The 13,344-nt window shown below is 46.3% G+C and overlaps 1 long non-coding RNA gene across 3 annotated transcripts in view; it reads right to left on the bottom strand.

The window, feature by feature from the left end:
* The window catches only part of LOC106019328 (uncharacterized), a 39,808-nt gene extending 26,517 nt beyond the window's left edge, over nt 1–13,291 (bottom strand). The window contains exons 1-8 of one of the 3 annotated variants that reach the window (XR_011804115.1): nt 12,843–13,291; nt 11,899–12,241; nt 11,279–11,329; nt 9,658–9,777; nt 7,595–7,630; nt 7,018–7,137; nt 6,439–6,561; nt 5,784–5,869 (exon numbers count right to left, since the gene is read on the bottom strand). This is a non-coding gene — a long non-coding RNA (uncharacterized lncRNA). Of the gene's footprint in view, nt 1–5,783; nt 5,870–6,438; nt 6,562–7,017; nt 7,631–9,657; nt 9,778–11,278; nt 11,330–11,898; nt 12,242–12,842 lie in introns of all 3 variants that reach the window. The other 2 variants (XR_011804114.1, XR_003501198.3) reach the window with 2 other exon arrangements.
* Between the last annotated feature and the right edge of the window lie 53 nt (nt 13,292–13,344).

Below are 13,344 nucleotides of genomic sequence, written 5' to 3'. Positions count from 1 at the left end.
TACACACATTCCAGGTCTTCCCCTTCTCAGGGACTCTTATTTTCTTAATTTTAAATAAAAAGATAAAGTAACAGAGTAAAGGAAGATACTTCTGTCAAAACTGAGGTTATCTTTCAGAGCGTTTTGTAGAACATGCAGTTTTCCCCCATAGTCCTGCGTACTTCCCCTTGCAGCCTTAATTGTTGCATCCCAAAAGCTATTACAAGGAAGGGAAAATACTGTGCTTTCTATCCCAAAACAGCCTGTGTTGCTATTTTACACATATCCATAGTTCTGGTGCTGTCATCACATTAACACGTCGAGATTCCAAGTAAGGTCAGCACCTTCGTCAGCCTTTGTACAGTCAAGAGACAGTCCTTGCCCCAAAGACCTCAAAATATAAATAGATAAGATAGACAAAGGGAGAAAGAAAGAGAACATTTCTATCATTGTCACATCACAGATAGGAAAAAGGAAGATAAAATGGTTTGCTGAAGGTCAGTGACACAGAGCTGAGGAAAGAACACTCTCAAGTCTCTGCCAGGCATCTTTACCCATGAAGCTGTCAAAAAAAAAGGCTCCATTTCCTCTGGTGCTTTGTTCAGGTCCCTGGAGTGATATCCAGAAAGAGGAGCTGCAAGGAACCTTTGCAGACTCTCAGAGATGCTGAGTTCTCAAGAACTCCTGGAAGAGGTCCTCACAGCACTGCCCAAAGGCAGGCCCAGAAACAGATATCCCAAGTTTGGACCTGGCCCCTAGGAACACCAAAACTCGATAAAAACACAGCCCCAGAGCTGCTCCTCAGTGCCCATCAGCAGAAGAAATGGGATGCAGGGTTCAAGAAGTCATCCTCCAAGCAACTGGGGCAAGAAAATATGAAAGACTGGAGAGAGTGCAAGAGACTGAACTGACCTGCCTTGTGTCAACCACAGCACTGTGATGGGGAGAAGGTGCCTAGCTTAGGTTTTAATATATCAGCTTTTCTGGAGCATGGAAAAGACAGACTTTTCCAACAGGAAGGAGTAAGTTCACTACTATCCTTTTCACTTTGATAGGAAATCAGGAAAAAAAAAAAAAAAAAGCAGACCTTATGGCATAAGCCATTCTGCAGAATAGTTTGTTCTTCAGCCCCATTTAGCGGCTGGTATATGCCCTGTCCTCTTAGATTTCCCATCCTTTATTCATTTTGTCTGGATGTCAGAGAAAAAGCTCTCTCACAGGCTTCACGTCCCTGCATATCTCGTGGCAGCTGGCTCTGTGATTAACTGCGCTGTGTGGTGGCTCTCATCCCCGGCTAGGACATGCCAAGCAGGTAATATTAGAAGTCTTATGTTGAAACAGAGTTTAAGAGTGTGTTTAGTTAACCCAGGTTACAGTCTGCAGTTTCTCTCTGCTTTCTCTGCCTCCCCCCGAGCATAACCAGGCATAGAAATTTGCAGGTTTTGGGTTTTTCTTTTCTTTTTGAAGCCTTTGTCTTTACAGAGCTGTTAGATACACCACAGCAGGGACCTGTGCTATAACGCAAAGTAAGCAGCAGTGCAGAAAAAACTTGCAGCTGCATCACTAATGGCTTTCCACATGGGATCTACACACAGCATTGTGGCAGGACTATAAGCTCTGACCCAGGTAAAGAAGCTTCATTGTAGAGTCAGACTGCAGTGAGTGTCCGGGCCAACACAGCCATGTGAGCCGGCCCCAGCTCAGACTCTAGGTTCATCCCTGGTCCATAACACTCACACAGCGATGCTCTGACCTATAACAGCATCTTTAATTGCCACTATATCCCAGGTGACCAGGAGAGCCCATGTTTTACCCAAGCCTCTGACACTTTCCAGTCCTACAACCCACAAATCACCTTGGCTTTGCCCCTGAGCTTCCCTTTGGAAACCAACACCTCCCCTGCTGTCTCCCCAAACCCAGTCCTTCCTGCAAACAACTGAGCACCGACTGTTAACGTAGCTCCTGCAGCCATCCGGAGCCATTACCAATGTTTAAAGAAAGCTTGAATTACTGATGGATGGGACACTCCAGCTCACAGTTGTCTTTGCTGCTGGCTGGTGTGTGGCTGTAACTCTGCTTGCACAGCCCGAAGAGGGTTGTGCTGAGCTCTTCCAGGAAGAATACAGAGCTATGGAGATCCTTGGTCTTTCCAGGGGGAAGGATCCTTCCAATGTGCATGGGACAAGGCCCAACCAAGACAGAAATAAGAAAGCTAAGAGAAACTAGTGCAGAGCCAAGATCAGAAATACAGCCTGGCTAAACAGGACAGATGCGTTGCCTACTACCAAATTGTTCATTCTTTACCCAGCTCTTGGAAACTTCACTTTTTTTTTTCCTTCCTCACATCTATTAACTTTCTGTTATCTATAGGAAGTGTGGAGCAATGTCTTCCAGTTTCTTCCTCTCACATTTCTCTCCCCAAACACCCACAGCCAAGCTGGGCAGGTAACGGCAGCCCCACTAATTGGGACAGTCACGGGGACAGCTTGTCCTGCAAACCCACAGGGCAGCAGGTTCTTGGCACCCCGTCCTGCCCGCAGACCCACACCTGTCCTGTGTCACAGCCGGGCTGCCCAGACCTGGAATCTAATCCCAGGAGGGAGGTTATTTTATCTTCAGAGAAAGGCAAACAGGATGGGCACTCATCGATCTTGAGAAAGAAACATTAGCCAAGGCAAACACGCCGGGCTCTGAAGCAGCAGGATGTCCATGAGGTAATGCCCGGATTCACCCTGCCATCTCCTTTTACACTAAGGTTAGACTTGGAGGGAAAGCAAAGAGATGTGAGCACAGGACACAGAATCTCTACACATTTACCAAACCTCCTCTAAATCAGCACTGGTTCCTCACAACACAGAGTTCAGAGGTAGTACTGGCAGCCATCACACAGCGCTGTCAGACCTGGGAACCTACCACCAGCTGTCCAGGTTGCCTACCTGAGCTGGGTCCCCACATATCATGTGCATTGCCTTCTACTGCTTTGAGCCATTCAGCCACGCACCAAAATGCTTTCTCAGGGCCCACTGTAAAAAGGTTTCCCTCTTATTTATTCTGTGGTAGTTTCCCCAGTGAGATGGTGATCTGGCTGGAGAAGAGCCCAGGCATCTCCAGTTGCAGCCAGCTGTGGCTCAGCACGAGCCAAGACAAAGGCACCTTGGCAGGAGAGAGGAACAGCAGGACACCAACTTTCCCCCACATCACATGTGATTTTGTTCTAGAACTGATGCAAGAACTCCCACAGAGAAGCTCCTGCCGACAAGCTTACCTTTATCCAAGGCTATGAGACTGTATTTTTAGTTGTTGGCTCAGACCTTCTTACTTCTGGCCAAAGAGCAAGCAGGAGGCAACCCAGAAAGCCTGTTGTAACCAGCCTCGTGCTGTCCCCTTCTGGAGCCAGCTGACAGCCATCCCAGATCGGAGTTTGGTCAGAGCAGCAATAGGATGACACGAGGACAGCAGGAAACGAAGCGCTCCAGACTCAGCCACAAGGCTATCTATCAGGGGCTGAGAATTACTTTGCCCTCAAGAATGTTCTTTAGATAGGTGCTGTTCAAAACAACCTTTCAGCACTGGTCTTGGCTTCCCAATCCCATATCACAACACCTAGTGGCCAGCACACTCAAACTAAGGAAACTGTTGTGACTGCAAACCCCAGCGTGCAGTGGCCGGGCTTGCAAGTACTCATGGAGAACCCAGGGGTGTCTGTTAGGATTACAATCAACTGAAGCATTTCTGCCCCTGATGAAGGCTTACACCATCCCAAACCCAGTAAAACAGAAGATGACCCATTACTCTTCTGCAAAACCTAGCTGCCAAGGAGCAGACAAAAAGCTCCCAGGAGCAGTCAGAAGAGAGGCTCCGATGCCTAGGTCACACCGCCCTGGCAGCGGCTTCAGCATTTTGAAGTCTCGGGTGCTTCCCAGGTCTAACTGGCAGAGATGGCACCAGGAGGAACCGTGGACCTTCCCCTGGAGCCAGTTTCTCTCGTGAGAGAAATGGGAAGAACAGACATAATTAAAAAGCATTGGGGGAGAACTTAATGGAAAGTCGGCAAAATGGGTGGTGGCTTTGTTTGAGCTGCAAGTCAAAGTTCTGTTTGATCTGCTCATTTACCAGAGCTTGTTCAGAGAGCTAACTACTGGCATGGACCTCAAAAGTTTATTTCCTTGCCAGTATTCCCAGGCTTGTATTACCTCCTTTAACAATAACACCATAAAATTAGAGCTTCGTTAATGCCGAGTTCCACATTAATCCACAGAAGACAGTAAACAGACCTAACGTGACCATCCAGGCATTGACTAAAACAAACACCTCAGAGGATGCTGTAAGAAAGACTCACATTTAACAGCGCTCACCATCAGAGATGTGTCATTTTGTAATGATTTGCCTCATTAAGCCCAGCACGACAGACCTGCCTTCCCTGCTCGGATGCTTTCTGACACCCAAAACGGGTGCAGGTGGGAGGCAGCACGCATCCCACTGAGGCTCCCCTTGACCCAGCCTGCCTCCTGTTTCTGGTTAAGAACTTTCAGCAATTATTTTTAATGCCAAAACACAATGTTTCACAGCTGATAGGAGATCTGAACTATTCCAATGGGAAATTAGAATTTGTTTTAGAGGGCTTTCGATGGAAATACACATTCAGTAAGTGGGGGGTCTTCCCACCTCTCGTCTTTCCTGAAGAAGCAGAAGTTCATATTTCCCTTGGAAGTTTTAATTCTTTCAGTAAAATATAATTTGTTTTTAAGCTGGAAGTTTCAGCTGATTTGGCTGAAGTGGCATGTTGCTGCCTCTTGGGCTTTAATAGTTTAATTTTACTTTTTGGAAAAAAATATTAGAAAAAAAACTTACTTAAATGGGAGCCTTTGTTAGAAGAGGTTATTAAAAGTTTTGGAGAAACTTTTGTCTAATTGAAAATTGTTCTTAATAACACTGCATTCCATTTCAGATTTAATTTCTCACTATTTTATTTACTTTCTGCACCACAATCCCTAGTAGGAAATTTAAGCTAATCCCAACTTTGGAGATATTAACAGCCCTTTTTTTGAACATGCTATCAGAAATCTGTGAGCATCAGCTTTGATTTAACAGACCTCTGAAGTGCAAGCCTTTTAAAGGGAGGAGTTCTCAAAAAAAAACCCTCTGTTTAGTATCAGCTACTGGTAAATCTGCATTATCGCTATTGATTCTGACAATTCTTCACATTTCTATTGAAAGTGGAAAACATTTCTCAGCAATTATCAAGAAATATTTTTAAAAATAGACAAGTTTATAGAAGTGTATCTGATTCTTTTATATATATATATATATATTTTAAACAGGCCCACTTTTCCCTTTAGAAGTCCACAGAACATAAACAACTGACATAAAAGATTCCCACCCCAAAGCCATCCTATAGTGATTTTCCATTTCTGACCAGCTCTAGCAGCCACTCAAACCTAGCTGCACAGAGAAAAACAGAGAAAAGCTGTTCCAAGCCAGTGCCCCAGCCCACCTTTGCACCCCACAGCACCCGATCCCATCACTGCCTGGGCTGAGCAAGAAGCCACGGGACTCTGGCTTGGCTTAGCACAGTAGGAAGAAAAAAAAAATCTTTCCTTTAGAACTTCTGTTTTTTCATAGCCTGCAAAAAAATAAAGACCTGAAATCAACCTAGCGATCCGACAGCAGCCAGCCTTACACTTTATTCACGTGCCACGGTGGAACCAGCCCAAGTGTAGCACCAGAGAGAAGGAGCCAGGAGTAATTCCCTGTGTTTATTTTCCCTTGGTGTGTGAAGCCGGCTGCCAGGCAGAATCACTTACCTCATGGGCACACGGCACCGCTGTGAGCCGGGCTGGGGGCAGAGGGGAAGGCTCCAACCTTTGATGCTCAGGAGTCTCACATCTTCCTTAAAACAGAAAGAAAAAAAAAAAAAAAAAAAAAAAAAAAAAAAAAAAAAAAAAAAAAAAAAAAACAAACAACAATTTAGGTTCCCAGCTGAAAAAAAAAAAAAAATAAATAAATAAGTATGCCTACCAAAATGACCTACCTGACCCCTGTGGCTCCGAAGAGAAGCAAGATACCAAGTATAACAGAAGTTTCTTCCACAATGACCTATTTCCATCCAAAACGACATGCCATATTAGAAGCCCTGGCATATCATCAGGCACTGCAGTGACTACAAAGGCTTCAATTCAGACACGGCTCTGAATAGCAGCCACATTTTGGAGGCCTGCAAAGGCTCTAGCAAGGCTCAGCACGCTGTCCTCTTCCCCTTGGCAGCTCCACAGCAGCCACCTACAGGGCCTGAGCAATGGAGAAGGACTGCTGACCACTACCCACCCCCCAGCAGGGCAAATCACCCCTCCTGTACAGCTCAGAGCAACCAGCACCAGCCCACAGGAGCAGCAGACATCCCCCCCTCCCCAGGACCTTCTGCAGGGTTTGGCTGCTCAGAGCTCCTTGCTTCATCCTCACCTCCACAAACTGCTGATTTTCCCTCCTGTAGGAGCCCAAAAGAGGTTTCTCAAGTGAAGGGGCTTAGAGGCTCCTACAGCCAGCTCCAGGACGTGACACTGGTTGGTTTTTAGTGCAGGTTCTCTGCAAATCCATCCCAGAGAAAGAAATGAAGAATGAGAGGCTGGTAAAGGGGGAAAAAGCCCTTTAGCTGACTGAGCACCTCAGCAGAAGAAAAAAAAAAAAAAAAGCTCAGAAAAGCTGTTCAGAAACGGCTCAGAAAGCTGTTCTGTACAAGAACTGCAAACTGGGCTGGGGACAGCTCCCCAGCCCTCAAGCTCCGTGAAACTCACTGACTGCAACCCCCCCCCCCAGCCTTTACCAGTGCCCCAGCCCCACTGGCAGTGATGTGCCCCCTGCCACCCTGCGGTGTCCCACAGCTCCTTAGGCACCTGCGTGGCTTTTCCCTCAAACAGCAGAGGCCGAAGCCCAGAAGAAGATGATGGCCTGAGGATTTCTTCATCTCACCTGTTGTTTTCCCACTTTTATAGTTATTGTAGAGCTTGCAAGTGCTCTGGGACTTGTGCCCCTAGCAATCACCTGCACTGTCACAAGGATGGGCTTTGGCTCCATGGTGACACAGCCGAAGGGGGGCTGTGGCACATCCCGTCCAGCAGCACTTCACCCAGTATCACGCTGATCCGCCTCCACTTTGGTCTTCTATCAGTGAAAAAAATACATTGTGAGAGTGACATTAAAACCTCCAGAGCCAAACGAGGCTCCCATTGTGCTGCCCCACACCACGGGGACAGCAGCTGGCCCCAGCCAAAGCCATGCCCCCGTCCTGCAGCAGTGGGGGCTCTGCGGGGTGGAGGCTGGATGGAGGTGCTGGGGGTGCTGCTGGTCGGGGGTCTTGCAGAGGGAAGAGGTCTCCACATGCCCTTCCTTCCTCTCCAGTCAGTGCTTTTCATCCCAGCCTCTTTTTCAATGTAGAACATCTCACTGCCACAAGAAAACTTTTTTTTTCATTTTTTTCTCTCCCCGACAATGGTACTTGAAAGCCCTCAAAGCTGCCACTTTTCTGTGCTTTGGTTTTGTTCCCTTTTTTCTCCTGCTGACTCTCTGTCCTGCCCTGCAGATGAGATGTCTGTTCTCCCCCCTTAGATACCCCACTTACCTCTGAAAAAGAGAGAAGAAAGCAGAAGAGAAGAACCTGAGAAAAGAAAAGCAGAAAAAAGAATGATTAAAATAAAAATAGGGGACAACTTGGGGCCAGGTCCCTTTTCCTAGTGTTATTCTTCCTCAAAACATTAGTAGTTTTTATCACTTTTTTTTTTTTTTTCTCTTTGACAATTAATTTTGTCAGCTCTATCTGAGGTTGTAGATGTAAATGGGGAACTAAGGCGTGGGCTGGCCAAAAAAAGAAAAACATATTTTTTTTAATTTCCATTTTCAGAACCAATCTCCGTCCTCACAGCCAAGCAGTGCTTCACAATTCTTTCACTCTGAGATTTCTCCTAGGAGTTGGGGTCTCTGCTACTTTTCTGTGACTTTTGTTAACTGCATTTATTTTCCTGTTCGCATACATTCGGGTTCCCTTTACCTGGATGCAGAGCTCATCTCGCACACACAAACCCCAGCCCACGGCCACCCTGCTGACCACAGCCAGGCTGCCAACGATGATCAGAGACCTGGTCTTCAAGAGGGCTGCAAATACTCCCCTAAGCAGCTAAATCACCTGCTCCAAGCCAGAGGAAGCCTGCCAGATTTAGCTCATTGGTTTACTGTGACTAGAAGAAACCCTGCAAGGAGGCAGGGCAGTGGTAGGATGCAGGGCAGGACATTTTCAGGCCAGCCCAGGATGCCCACACTGGCTGGGAAGAGGCTCCCGAGCCTTCTGGTCTGCCCGCAGAGCCTTGGAGTGCTCTAACCCAGAGCGCTGGGGTATTTGAGATCTCAATTATTTATGTGTTCATGCTGTGGGTTAATGCTGACTGACACTAAAACACTGCCTAGATTTAGCTTCATAAAATTTTTATCCCCACTATGAACTGCAAGTCTTTCTCCAATTTCATTTAAAGGAAACAGAGTATTGAAAAGCCTACTGAGGAATTCATGAGCAACCAGCTACAACCTCACTATTCCTCCTAGCCAAATCCTGGGACTTGATTACCATGGCAACATATCATGATTTTAATTCCCTTCCTGATTGACCCTGCACACAGACTAGTACATCTGCTTGCTTTCCTAGGAGCTTGCCATGCACTTTGGGTGTAAGGTGCATGGTACTTGCTCCTTAGGGCCTGTGAGGGATCCAGGAACAGATGCTGTGTCCTTTTAGGGGTGAAACAACCAGAAAAGGTCAATAAAAATCAGCAAACCCAATGCAGTTAATGCTGTTGATGCGCTGACCTTCGAGCATCACAGACACCCAGGTGTAGCCCGTGCAGTGGGAGCTCCTGGATGGAACAAGTTTGGGGTATTTTGTGGGGTTTTACTTATTGCAGCAATCAGGAGTGGCAGCTTCCACCACTGTGATGAGAACTGGATGAGAAGTGTCTACAAAGATGCAGTTTCTCCAGGGTTGACAAGTCTCTGCTTTGAGATTTGTCTTATTCCAGCAATCACTGCACTCAGAGGCATTTACAGGATTATTTTCTCCATTTTTCTCACTAGGGCTGACACTGGAGATGCCTTTCCCAATCCATTCACTGTACCTGCACAAATACAGCATCATCACTGAGAACAGACAAAGCTCAGTGTGAGCCCATGTTGGTGTCACCCTCAGAACGGTGATCTCAAGCACGTAAAATCAATGGCTTGAGGTGGAAAACCCTCGTTCAGACTCAGAGCCCATCAGGGAGCCCCGGGTGTCACAGACATTTGGGTGCTCACTTCAGTGCACTTCATACACAGAAAAAAATAATCAGAATTCTGATTCTCACATTAAAATCTGCATATAATAAAAGAAGTGTGGGCACACGCTTCTTACGAAGCAGACACACAAACCACTGTGACCAGCACTGACAAAGCAGCTTTGTGCATCAGTCACTCATCCCTGCCCATGAAGAGGACCCTTGTGGTCTGGACCTGCCCTCTGAACTCCCTTAGCTTGTGTTATACATCCATATCTATATTTATTAGCATGTTTTATATATAATATAAGTAATGCCCAATCTTGTTGCAGACACCCGGAGACTCACAACTCATTTAAGCACAGACAATACACAGGAGATTCACCTTTCTCTAAGCCCAGGAATGAAAGCCTCATTGAAAGGAGCAGATTGAAACCGTAGCAGTCCGGATGTAGCTACCAGACGGCGTGTTCCTCCACCTCGAGAGATCCAGCCCTTCCTCCTGCTGAAGGGTTAAAATTTTGAACAGAAACCACAGTATTTTCCTTCTTTCTCCAAGCTATTTTATTTAGTTACCCTTTCATTATTGTTTTCCTTCTTCTAAAATAAAAGTAATCTAGGTAATCACAATCATAAAATGGACGTGAGCAAAATGGGTACTGCGGGGTTTATAAAATACAAATTTCCCTTTTCTGGGAAATACGGTCTCTTCTGCACTTAAGCTTTTCAAGCCCTGCCCAGCTCCTAAGGTGGCATAGACCCCATAAGGCTCATAAGCCCCCGAAGAGGAAATCACTTAAATATCCAGCCCTCCTCAGGACCCGCTTCAGCACATGCAGGGGAGCTGCAGCCTGGTTTAAGCGTGGGCTTCAGCACTGCCTTGAACAGGGATGTTTTCTGCATGGGAGCAGGAAAAGGCCGTCATTAAGAATAAATTAATGAATGTCTAATAGATGAGCTGGGTACCGCTGAGCCTGCACAGCGATGCCGTCAGCAGGGGCGAATCGTGCAGCTCAGCTAAATGTGCTCGAGCCGAGGGACTGCCACCGGGCTGAAAATCTGACCTGCATGAGGTAACCCAGACACAAGCAAGAATCAGCTCCTTCGCCAACAAAGGAGCCCATTGGGTTTGGGTTTTCTTTCCTTTTTTTTTTCTTTTTTTTTTTTTTTTTTTCTTTTTAAACTCTTCTGAAAATGACCCAAGAAAAACCTTCCTTGATGTCAGCCAAGCAGTTACTGGCAAAATTTCACTGACACGAAAACAAGGAATCTTTCTTACAGGTTGAATGTATCCAAATTGCTCCAACCCAGTCAAGCCCTCTTTTATTTTATTTTTTTTCCATTCCTTTATTTATTTTTGAACTGATAACTGTTCTGTGCATTTAAGTCAGCCAGAAAGGGGGAATTCCACTTTGATTTAGGAAAGGAAAACACCAGTTATTAGCCTGAGACATCATGTAATCTCCTCTAGAAATTAACTGCTATTTCCAAATGACTGGAAAATCCTCAGAGAAGGGCAGGTCTGAATTCTGGGTCTCCTAACCCCAGAGAAGCTCCTCGATACCCTGTGCAGTGGCAGGTAAACAGCTCAGAGTCTGCATTTATGTTGAAAAGCCACATCACTTCTTTCATTGTCTGTTTTCCACATTAGTGCTGAGGCTTGAACTACATAGGAGATAGCTGTGTTTGCAAATGAGGTATCCCAGATCCTCTTCAGTGTCTGAAATAGAATCCAGTACACCCCAAATAATTACCTTAATGGCTTTTCAGGTGTATGGACCCCAACTTTTGCTTCCAGAGCTGTTATTTTGCCCAGAACAATCAAGATTTTGGGGGGAAGATGCTGCTTTATAACCACTCATTTTATCAACAGCAAGAAGGAAGTTCTCATTCTTTTAAATGAATCTAACTCATTTTTTAAAAGTCCCATATTATTTACAAACTGGCAGATCTACCTTTATTTGTCATTGCTTCATGGGGAAGATGGGCAAAAGGTCAAGTTTTACCTTTCTGATCCTGCCTGGCGTGGGACGCTCTGGTTTCACACAGACGGCCACCTGCGTATGAAGGTAACGAGCTCTGGGTTATCTGATGAACTTCCAGCCATAAATACTTACATCTCTGCTGCCTGATGTAGCCTCACAGTGTGATTGTTGGTATCTCCCTGTGTGTGTGCAAAGCCACAGAGACGTCGTATGGTGCATGGTGGGCACCCATGGCATGCACACATGCAAAAACACGAGGGGAGGCATCTGTGCAAGGCCCTACAGCAACCCAGGCTGAGCCCAGTCCCTAATTTCCCAGGTGTACCCATATCACTGAAGCTTGTGGGAGCTTCCTCTCCCTGTTTTATGTTTGGAGCAGCTTTGACCAAGCTGCAGAAAGGGAGGCTGATGGAAGGGCTTGGTGCAAGCCTGAGCTGTCACCATGGGCTCCTTGCAGTCAGGGCAGAGAAGCTGCCACTGCCAGAAGATGGTACGGTTCACACTAAGGGAGCTGCCCAAAGCAGAAAAATTTCCATCCTGCCTTACACACCACTGAAATTCAGTCTACATCTACAGAAGACTCACCTGCAGCAGCAGGTGAGCCAAGTCCCACCTTGCCCTTTCCCTGTATCTGAGCTCACCTCCTGGCTGTGGGCTACCCCACTCGGGTCCTTCCATCCTCTCTGGGGGTGAGGATCATCCTGGTGTGACACAGGACAAGTGGCCTCACTGCAGGCAACAGCAGGAGCCTTCCAGGAAAGGGTGTAGCCCCCTGCCAGTGCGAGGAGGAAGGTAAGACATTCTTCTGACCACAGCTTGCCAGGCTCCACAGCAGCTTGATGGGGCTTTGCTAAAGAGATCTCTGATCTGGTTTTCTCCCCATGTTGACCCAAATCCACAGCCAAGTGCAGGATCGACTCCTGCGCACACACTTGTTGCAGACCTTGGTGAAACTCCAGGAAGACAGATGTACCACTGGCGGCCCTGTATAACGACGTACATTTTTATGCTAAGTACTTTTTTTTTTTTAATGTGCTGATTTTTTGGCAACGTGACAGCAAAGTTAATCAGACCTTTCATTGCTTTAACCAGTTTTAAAGGATTTGTAATATTATACTCACTTATTAGAGAGCAGAAGGAAATTGTTTGTCTGATTCAGAACCCGTTATTTATTGTGCAGTAAGAGCACAATCACCTAATACAGTCAACAGCAAGATATTTTATCTGAGTTTTAGGGAGGTGGGAGTGGAAGCCCACTATCCCATCCTACCAAGTGACATAAACCTACTGTGATCTCAGAAGCCACCTCCTGAATACTAAAGAGCTGGGACATAATGGCTTTTAAAGAATATAGTTTCCAATTAGGTCATTGGTTTCAAACACAGGGTGTACTAAATTAGTAACATTTGGTGGTAAATTTCTTTGAAGTTCTCATTAATCTTGGTCTTGGATTTGAACTTTTCTTGGCCATGTTCCTTATAGAATTTGGATCCCGGTTATGTCAAAACAACTGATTAGCCCCACAGTTTGAAGGCAAGGGGGATTAGGTAGGGCGGGTGTTAGATTTCATGAAAGGCCTATTTACCTAGTCGTTTAGCATGACCAAATGGGAGGGCAGCCAACAGGGGCGACGTGCTGGAAAAATTCCAGCGTTCCTGGCTCATTAGAGATCTCTGCAGCAAATGGTAGCGTTGCACTTGTGATAGCAGCCACTGTTCACATCCAGCTGCCTGCTGGGCCCAGGCGAGGGCCGAGGATTTCCCCTGCCCCGTGAGGGCCCTGCTGCCTGGTCAGGCCGCCCGCTTCTTCAGCTCTGGGTAGATCAGTGGAGGAAGCACTTCCCAAGAACGTCTTCAGGCGGTGATGCTGCTTCTTCATGAATGGCCCAAAGCAAAGTTCACCTGAAAAATCAATCGAACTCTTTCCATCAATTGCGACACATTCAAAGCCAGGCTTCTGAATAGATCAGTCACCAAAACCAAGAATTGTTAAGAAGCTCACGGGGATGCTCTGACATGGCCTTTATCTAAAGAAGCAATAAGTTTAATTCCTGAATTAATGAACCAGAAGAAAATACACGGTGAGTC

This window comes from Anas platyrhynchos, chromosome 19 (genome assembly GCF_047663525.1).
Source record: "Anas platyrhynchos isolate ZD024472 breed Pekin duck chromosome 19, IASCAAS_PekinDuck_T2T, whole genome shotgun sequence".
NCBI lineage: Eukaryota > Metazoa > Chordata > Aves > Anseriformes > Anatidae > Anas > Anas platyrhynchos.
The sequence above is the reverse complement of the archived record's forward strand: the minus strand, read 5'-3'. Positions and strand labels throughout refer to the sequence as shown.